Source organism: Panthera pardus, unplaced genomic scaffold (genome assembly GCF_024362965.1).
Source record: "Panthera pardus isolate Hobbes unplaced genomic scaffold, ASM2436296v1 HiC_scaffold_23, whole genome shotgun sequence".
Taxonomy (NCBI): Eukaryota; Metazoa; Chordata; class Mammalia; order Carnivora; family Felidae; genus Panthera; species Panthera pardus.
In genome coordinates, this window is record NW_026526799.1 from 2,319,437 (window position 1) to 2,327,745 (window position 8,309).

The window sequence follows — 8,309 nt, forward strand, 5'->3', positions numbered from 1 at the left end:
ATCTCTGTTGATTTTTCAATGAGAAGAGTTCACATTTGCCCGTGTGTGCCCAGAAATAGTATTCACACGTGAAATCTCTTCTTTTTTTTAAAATTTTTTTAATGTTTATTTATTTTTGAGAGAGAAAGAGACAGAGTGCCAGTGGGGGAGGGGCAGAGAGAGAGGGAGACACGGAATCCGAAGCAGGTTCCAGGCTCTGAACTGTCAGCACAGAGCCCGACTCGGGGCCTGAACTCATAAACCGTGAAATCACGACCTGAGCTGAAGTCAGACGCTTAACGGACTGAGCCACCCAGGCGCCCCTATTTTTGAGAGACGGAGAGAGAGAGAGAGAGAGAGAGAATGAGCAGGGGCGGGGGACAGAGAAAGGGAGACACAGAATCCGAAGCAGGCTCCAGCTTCTGAGCTGTGAGCACAGAGCCTGACGCGGGGCTGGAACTCTCGATCCGTGAGATCATGACCTGAGCTGAGGTCGGACCCTTAATCGACCGAGCGACCCCCCCACCTCCCCCCGCCAGGGGCTCCAAATCGTCTTGTGACTTAAATCTCACTGCGAAAGTGTGGCTGGAATGGTTTCGAGCTTAGCGATTCTGTACGAACAAGTGTCATGACCCTTAGTACCGCGAGCATTAACCTTATTGTAACTTCAGCATCAAAGTGTGATTAGAGTGGTTTCAGAACTGTTCATTTCATGATAACTGACCTGATTCGTGTAAAGAATTTGCAAAGGAGGTATACTGCAAGGCTATTTCTTTTTCTTTTTTTTTGCAAGGCTATTTCTTAACTGCACGATAGACACGCTCTGTGTGCTAACACTGCCGCAAATACAAATAGAACTTCAAAAATGCCTTCCTTCTTCCTAAGGAGCCACAACAAGCTTGAGCGGTGGCCGATCGCCCGTACGGCATCTAACCGCGTGCATTCACCGCAGTCGGCTGTGGGTGGGGGAAGAAGCCTGCCAAGGCCCAGAGGTCCAGGGATTCCTTCCCGGAGCTCACGGGGAAGCAGGCTGATCGTTGAACCGGGTGGTGCCGTGGAATTGAACGTGCGGGCCCGGCCCAACTGCAGGAGAGAAGAAATTCGTTAAACGGTACTTTTCCCGGGGTTAAAAAAGGAAGACAAACCGTCGCTGATTATGATAGCGTCTTATTACGTTTCTACGCTGCTAATTTGGAAACTGTGATAATGCAGACTACGTGACAGAGGAGACGAGGTGCCATTAGGTGCCGTCCCTTGGAGATTTTTCCTGTTGGGTGCGCTCTCGCAGGATACAAGGCCTCTGGCTGACGTGAGCTTGTATCTCACCTCGGTGCCCCCTGTGCCATCCGCTTGAACGCTGTCCCGATTCCCTTCCAGAGCAAGGCGCAGGGAGTAGGGATAACGCCCGGCGTCAGGAAACCACCTGGGCGGTTGCAAAGCAGAGAGAAAAGCTTCACGAGGACGTGGACGGGGAAACGGCAGGGACTGATTGCCGAAGGGTGTCTGTCCGTGCGGCACGCATCGGGCCCGGGAAGGCTAACAGACTCCGGAACGGAGAGCCGAGCGCGTGTGACCGAGAACAGCACCGTGGGAGGATTTGACGACGACACCCAGAGCTCCAAAGAATGACGTGTCTGGGCGGCCGTGGTTGAAGACGGACCCTGCAAACGTCCCCTGCCTGGTGGCTCCACTCAGCCCTTCAGACAGGGCCGGTCGTTCCTTGTTGGTTTCACCATACGATGAAACACAATCCTGTAAACAAATTAATTTCCCCCAGGACTTTTGAGAGCATCCTAACTGCATTATCGTTTTTCTGCATAAAGGAAGCTTAGCACAAGAACAATTACGGAATGGGCTTCAAATGATCTCCAAATGGCCGCGACGTGGAGAAGGCCATCAGCAGAGATGTGGGGATAACACGAACCACGTTTTGCTGGCTAAAATCTGGGATCATTTATTCTGAAAGCTGTGCTGACCCTTTCCTGTTCTTCCTCTCTCCTGGCAGAAACCCTTGGCCATCCTCATTTAAAACCTTTCTATTCCTCTCCCGCTGTCCATAGCCTTTCTGCTCTGTCCCCTCCAAGCCAACATAATGTAGAATTCCCGGAGTAGAATTCCCAACTTGACCTATCCCGGGATGAGCTGTCAGGGCAGGGCCAGGGAGTATGAGCAAATGTGCCAGAATGGTATGGAATGAATTAGCACATCCATTCATGTGTTGTTTTTTTAAAAATTATTTTTAATGTTTATTTATTTTTTTAGAGAGGGAAAAAAGAGAGGATGAGCGGGGGAGGGGCAGAGAGAGAGGGAGACGCAGAATCTGAAACGGGCTCCAGGCTCCGGGCTGTCGGCACAGAGCCCGACGTGGGGCTCGAACTCACCGACCGTGAGATCGTGACCCGAGTGGAAGTCGGGCGCTTAACCGACTGAGCCCCCCAGGTGCCCCTCATGTGTTTGCTCATCTGTCATTAAACAAATCTGTTTTTAAACAAAAACCAAAAGTAAATTTGTGAAGAATTGATAAGACAAAGGGCTTTGGGCTATGGGTAGTAAATGGTGAAGAAGTGACACGGTTCGTTGTCTTATCTGGGGCCAAAGGGGGTGCCAAGTGTCCTTCCTGCACCTGCTGTTTCCCAAGTACCTGTAATTCAAAAACAATCCGTAAGCCCAGAGTGGCATATTTCGGAGTGACGGGTCCTGAACCCCTTCAGCTACGTGGGTGCTTGGAGCTATGGAAGGGTAGAGGAGAGGAAGGGAACGTTGCCTGGTCTGGGCCCCGGACGGTAAATCGCTATTCCGAAAGCACGGCGGAGGCTGGGTGAGGGGCACGGGTCAGCCATTCGAGACCAAAAGCTATCATGGCCTCTGGGGACCGGTGGGAGCCACCACTCCAGTCACTCAGGCCCGGAAGCACGGCCCCATCAGTCTGTTCATTTATTTTCTGGCCTCACCTGCAGGGCACGGTTGTTAAATATGAGGCCGGTGGTCATGAGGGCGTGGATGTTTAAGCCCCAGCCCCAGAGAAGACACAGATGCAAGGGACGGGAACCCAAGGCATAGGCCCTGGCGACCCGCGGAACCCAATAAGCTTCCATCCCAGTGCGTCCCCGGGACCCACAGATGCGCTGGATAAAGGCCAAGGGAAGCTACTAAGCTCCACTCACTCATCAATTAAACACAGCCTCATGACTCCGATAATTCATCCACCGATCAGGACTTATGACATCCACAACGTGCCAGCCCCTTGGCTGGTCCCTGGGGACACAAGGGTGAATGGGACACCATCCCAGCATCTGGTATTGGGGTCTTCGGAGACCCTTGTGTCAGTCTATGTCACCGCTCTGGTCCACTATGACCCATGAGACTGTATCGTCTTGTCACGCTCCCGAGAAAACGTCACCGACCCCCCCCCCCATCCTCATTCTATTTTTCAGTCTGCCATTCAAGGACTTGTGACATCTGTCCCCTCTGAGCCTCATCATCTGTCTCCTCCGTCTATGCAGGTGGAATGTCATTCCAAACCACCTGCCTCTTCGCTGCCACCTCACTCCCCACTTGAGGAGATTCTCTTCCCTTCTGCTTGCTCATCTGCATCTGTCATGCTTCCCGAGAGGCCCCTACAACCACAGAGGAGCCCTCATCGTCCTCCTCTGCGTGCGTCTGTCTGGCGGAGCCCATGTCTCCCTGTCTCCTCCCTTCGCTTCTCTTCCTCCAACGGCCTCGTTTCTCTCCACGGCTGCACTTGCTCCGTCCATCCACCCTAGCACCCCAGTGCTACCAACCACCCCCCCCTTCCCCACCTCACCTATTTGGAAGTTTCCCGGAATCGCAGGAGAGTTGCTCTAGACATAGGTCCCTTGATGAGGCATCTCTAGGTGCTATTGTCACAATGGGGAGAGGGGAAGAAGGGCAAAGTCTTTGGCTTCTTCCAGAGGTTGGTTTGGAAGTTGCGATGGAATGAGAGAGTTAGAAGAGTTTGAGTTTCCTTGATATTAAACATACGTGCTCCCCTTCCCGTGGCTTATCCATCCACATGCGGATACCCGGAAGTGATCTCACATTTAGTAAACACACCCTTCCTTTCTCTCCTCACTCCTCTAGTCCTCCCAGTAGGTTCAGAGAATCTTCCAGCCAGAAGGGATCGCAGCGCTCTTTACTTCAATTCCTCTAATGGTATTTGAATATCAGCACATTCACACCCCTACATGACCGTGTGGCTCCCGCCTGAACACCTTCAGCCAGAAGCTAAAAGATTATTTTCTCCTGAAGTAGTCCACTTATCCTTGGATTGTCCCCCCCATTAATGGGTCGTCTTCTTTATATGGATCTGAAACTATTGTTCTGAAATTTCTTTTTTTTTTTTTAATTTTTTTTAACATTTATTTATTTTTGAGACAGAGAGAGAGCATGAACAGGGGAGGGTCAGAGAAAGAGGGAGACACAGAATCTGAAACAGGCTCCAGGCTCTGAGCTGTCAGCACAGAGCCTGACACGGGGCTCGAACCCACGGGCCGTGAGATCATGACCTGAGCCGAAGTCGGACGCTTAACCGACTGAGCCACCCAGGCGCCCCTGTTCTGAAATTTCTACCCATGCGTATGATTTTTATTTTCTAGAGCCAAAGAACTAATAAATGAGAATAGCAAGGTTGCAAGACACAAGATCATGATAGAAACTCAAATTTTTTTTTTTTTTGCATACTAGCCATGGACATTTGGAGTTTGAAATTAAAGAAATAATGCCATTTACAATAGCACCAAATAATGGAATATTTAGGTACACGTCTATCAAAATATGGACATGATCTGTATGCAAAAAACGTAAACCCTTAATAAAACTCTAAATGAGTGGAGAGATATTTCACACTCATAGATTGGAAGACTCAATATTATGAAGCTGTCAATTCTTATACCCAATTGGCCTGCGGATTCAACAAAATCTCAGGCAAAAAGCTAACAACCTATTTAGTATACATCAATAAACTCACCCTAAAGTTTATAGAGAAACGCACAAGAACTCGAGTAACCAAGATAACATCGAAGAACAAAATGGGAGGACCCACCCAGCTTCAAGACTTACTATAAAGCTACGGTAATCAAGAGAGCACGGTGTTGGCGAAGGGACAGGCATATACGTTGATGGGACAGGAGAGTCCAGAAATAGACCCCCACAGAGAGAGCCAGCTGATTTTTGAACAGAACAGAGGCAAGTCACTGGAGAAAGAAGTCTTTCAACAGAAGGTGCTGAAAGGATTGGATGTTCGTATGTTAAAAAAATAAATAAATGTAGAAACACATCGTATAGCGTTCACAAAAGTTGACTCAGAAGGGATTATAGACGCGGAAGTGAAACGCAATAGTATAAAATTCTAGAAGAAAACAAAGGAGAAAGTGTACACGATCTGGGGTTTGATGATGAGTTTTTAGATACAACACCGGAAGTAGGATCCATGAATGAAAACAGTTGATAAGTTAGACTTTATTAAAATAAAAACTTCTGCTCTGCGGAGGACGCTGTTAAGAGAAGGAAAAGACAAGCCACAGATGGGAGACGATATTTGCAAAACACACATGTGATAAAGGAAGCGTGTCCAAAATGCACAGAAAGCTATTACAAATCAATAGTGAGGGTACAAACAACCCAATTAAAAAATGGGTAACATATCTGAAGAGACACCTCACTGAAGTCCTGCAGTCTTTCTCCCCAAACTCATTACCCCGGAGTAATCACGAGAAAACACGAGACAAACCCTGGCTGAGGGTCCATTCTACCACATACCTGACCCGAACTGTCCTCGATACTGTCAAAAATCGTAAAAAAAAACAAGGAATGTCTGAAAAATGGGCACGGCCAAGAGGCGTCTAAAAGGAAATAATGATGAAATGTAATGGGGGATCCTGGATGAGATCCTTGAGCCGAAAAAGGTTGTTAGGTGAAAACTGTGAAGATCTGAATAATTGTGGGCTTTCGTTAATAATAAGGTATCAGCATTGGTTCATTAATCGTGACAGATGAGCCATACGGGTGAAGGATATTGACAAGAGGGGAAACCGGGTGTGGGGTATGTGAGAGCTCTGTTCTACCTTCGCAATCTTTCCATCCATCTAAAAAGTATTGTCTCCTGCTTCTACCCGTATGCCATTTCCTTTGCTCAAACTACACGCTTACTCCGGTGACACGGAATAATTAATAAAGACAAAAGCTAGCGTTTACCGACCACCTCGTGTGTGCTATTTACACTACTAACTACGCAGAGTGTCTCCATTATAACCTTGACAATAACGCCAGACAATAAGAAGGGGACAACCAGGCTCACTCGTATCTGGTTTTCCTGGATACTTGGGGAAAACGGTATTTCCTAGCACCTTTACGGTGAGGCCAGGTCCCGTGCCCGGTTAAGTAACGTGTCCTGCGCAGAGCAAGACATTCACCGGTTGGTACAACCCATCCGCATACCTTGTCCCCTTCGGCCATGACCGTGGGGGTCACGGGTTGAGATGGTAGGGCCACAAGAAGGAAGGAAGGAAGCAGGGTCTCTAAGTCAGCACGGAGGAGAGCTTCCTGGAATGTCACTGGAAACGCATCAGCGTCTGATACGGGCCAGACATTCATCTTGATCGTGCTGGACGGAACCTCTTCGATGCGGACTCCCATCTTGATCGTGCTGGACGGAACCTCTTCGATGCGGACTCCCATCTTGATCGTGCTGGACGGAACCTCTTCGATGCGGACTCCATCTTGATCGTGCTGGACGGAACCTCTTCGATGCGGACTCCCATCTTGATCGTGCTGGACGGAACCTCTTCGATGCGGACTCCCATCTTGATCGTGCTGGACGGAACCTCTTCGATGCGGACTCCATCTTGATCGTGCTGGACGGAACCTCTTCGATGCGGACTCCTGTGAGGCTGAGACTTAAACGTATAATACATACCACGTGGCGACAGCGTGATCAGGCAGTCTTTATTGACGGGCTTGACGGTCTCGGTTTTGTAACAAAATCTCCTGAAGAATATTGGCTCAAAGGATGACGAATCACGGAGGGGTTTACGGCCTCGTTTCACGCCGTTGCGTAAGTCCTTGCGGCGGACCTTTCTGATTCCTTTTGATCCCACCGGCCAGCCGAGAACTTTCACTGACGTTCTCACATATTCTGACCTCTGTCCTTTCCTGCTGCTTAATGATCGTCCTATAAATTGTATAGGAAATGGAGCAAATGTAGTTACTGTGTCTGCCGGCCCTGATGCAGATAAATGTGGAAGTCTCGCCCAGTGTCTCCCCAGGGCAACCCTCAGCCCTCCGCCTGGGTCTTACCGAGAACAGAAAGAATGAACCATCAATCACAGCTCGGCCTGGCTCCAGCGATAGCCTCACCTCCTGGAGAACAGGGATCACGGCAAAGCCATTTCAAATGGACGTGACCAGTCAACACAAACCAAGCTCCTTTGGGAACGGAGCTTTTATAAATTTATATCAGCGTGCCGATTTCCCAGTGAGTAATCCATTGGCTCTCCAGGCCAGGGAAGCCCTTTCAATATAACCTCCCTCGTCTCTGTGTCTCAGGAGACCTAGTCTCCAGCCAAGATCTCCCCACAACCATGGGGCTGTGACCAGGCATATTGGGAGGGCTAGTTACGTGGGCCAGTCAGAGATTTGTCTACGTGAGCAACGAAATGCTTCCGTGGTTTGGAACAGGGGGTTGGTCCTTCAGAATGGGATCTCCAACCTAGTCTTTAATTCCACAGCATGTAGAAATTAACCCCTCTCAAGAGAAGAGTTGAAACAAAGAGTAAGTGAATGTCCTCCTTTGTTCTTACGGGTTTTGTCTGGTAATAGAATAAAAGCAATTTCTTTCTTTGACCTAGCTCGTGACAAAATGCAAGGGGAGGAAGTATCCTCCCTGTCACCTTCACTCTTGACACGGTAGGAACAGGAACTTTCTCACCCGGCCCGGATGGACGCACGGAGGTGTTCTAACCTATGTTTGGACATCGGGGTCAGTGACGGCTAGCCCAGCGAGGGGCGCACTCCAGAGATCCCAGGGCCAGGAGGCCACCAGGAAAATGGTAGATGACAGCTTTTGCAAAGTCCAAGGATTCCAGTTCCTTAAGCCAGAAAGCAGCATTTTCTCCATTGTTCTTTCACACCTTGAGGGTTTGTTATGCACGAAGCACCTGTTCCCCAGCCCCATTCCTGGGCCCTGTGATGGCCACACCCTCCTCCGCTCTACCAACCTTCACTCTCCTGCAAGGTGGAACTTCACGCCTCCGACAACGAATTGTTGTCACTCTCCTTGTTATTTTAATTGGTGGGTAATAAGGAAGAGGGCT

The 8,309-nt window shown here is 49.3% G+C and overlaps 1 long non-coding RNA gene across 1 annotated transcript; it reads right to left on the reverse strand.

Moving 5' to 3' along the window:
* Nucleotides 1-580: 580 nt before the first annotated feature.
* On the reverse strand, nt 581-8,062 carry LOC128772671 (uncharacterized). The gene is made up of 3 exons (XR_008416817.1): nt 6,863-8,062; nt 6,436-6,612; nt 581-2,620 (listed from the first exon to the last, which is right to left on the reverse strand). It is a non-coding gene; the product is annotated as an uncharacterized LOC128772671 (long non-coding RNA).
* Nucleotides 8,063-8,309: the final 247 nt, after the last annotated feature.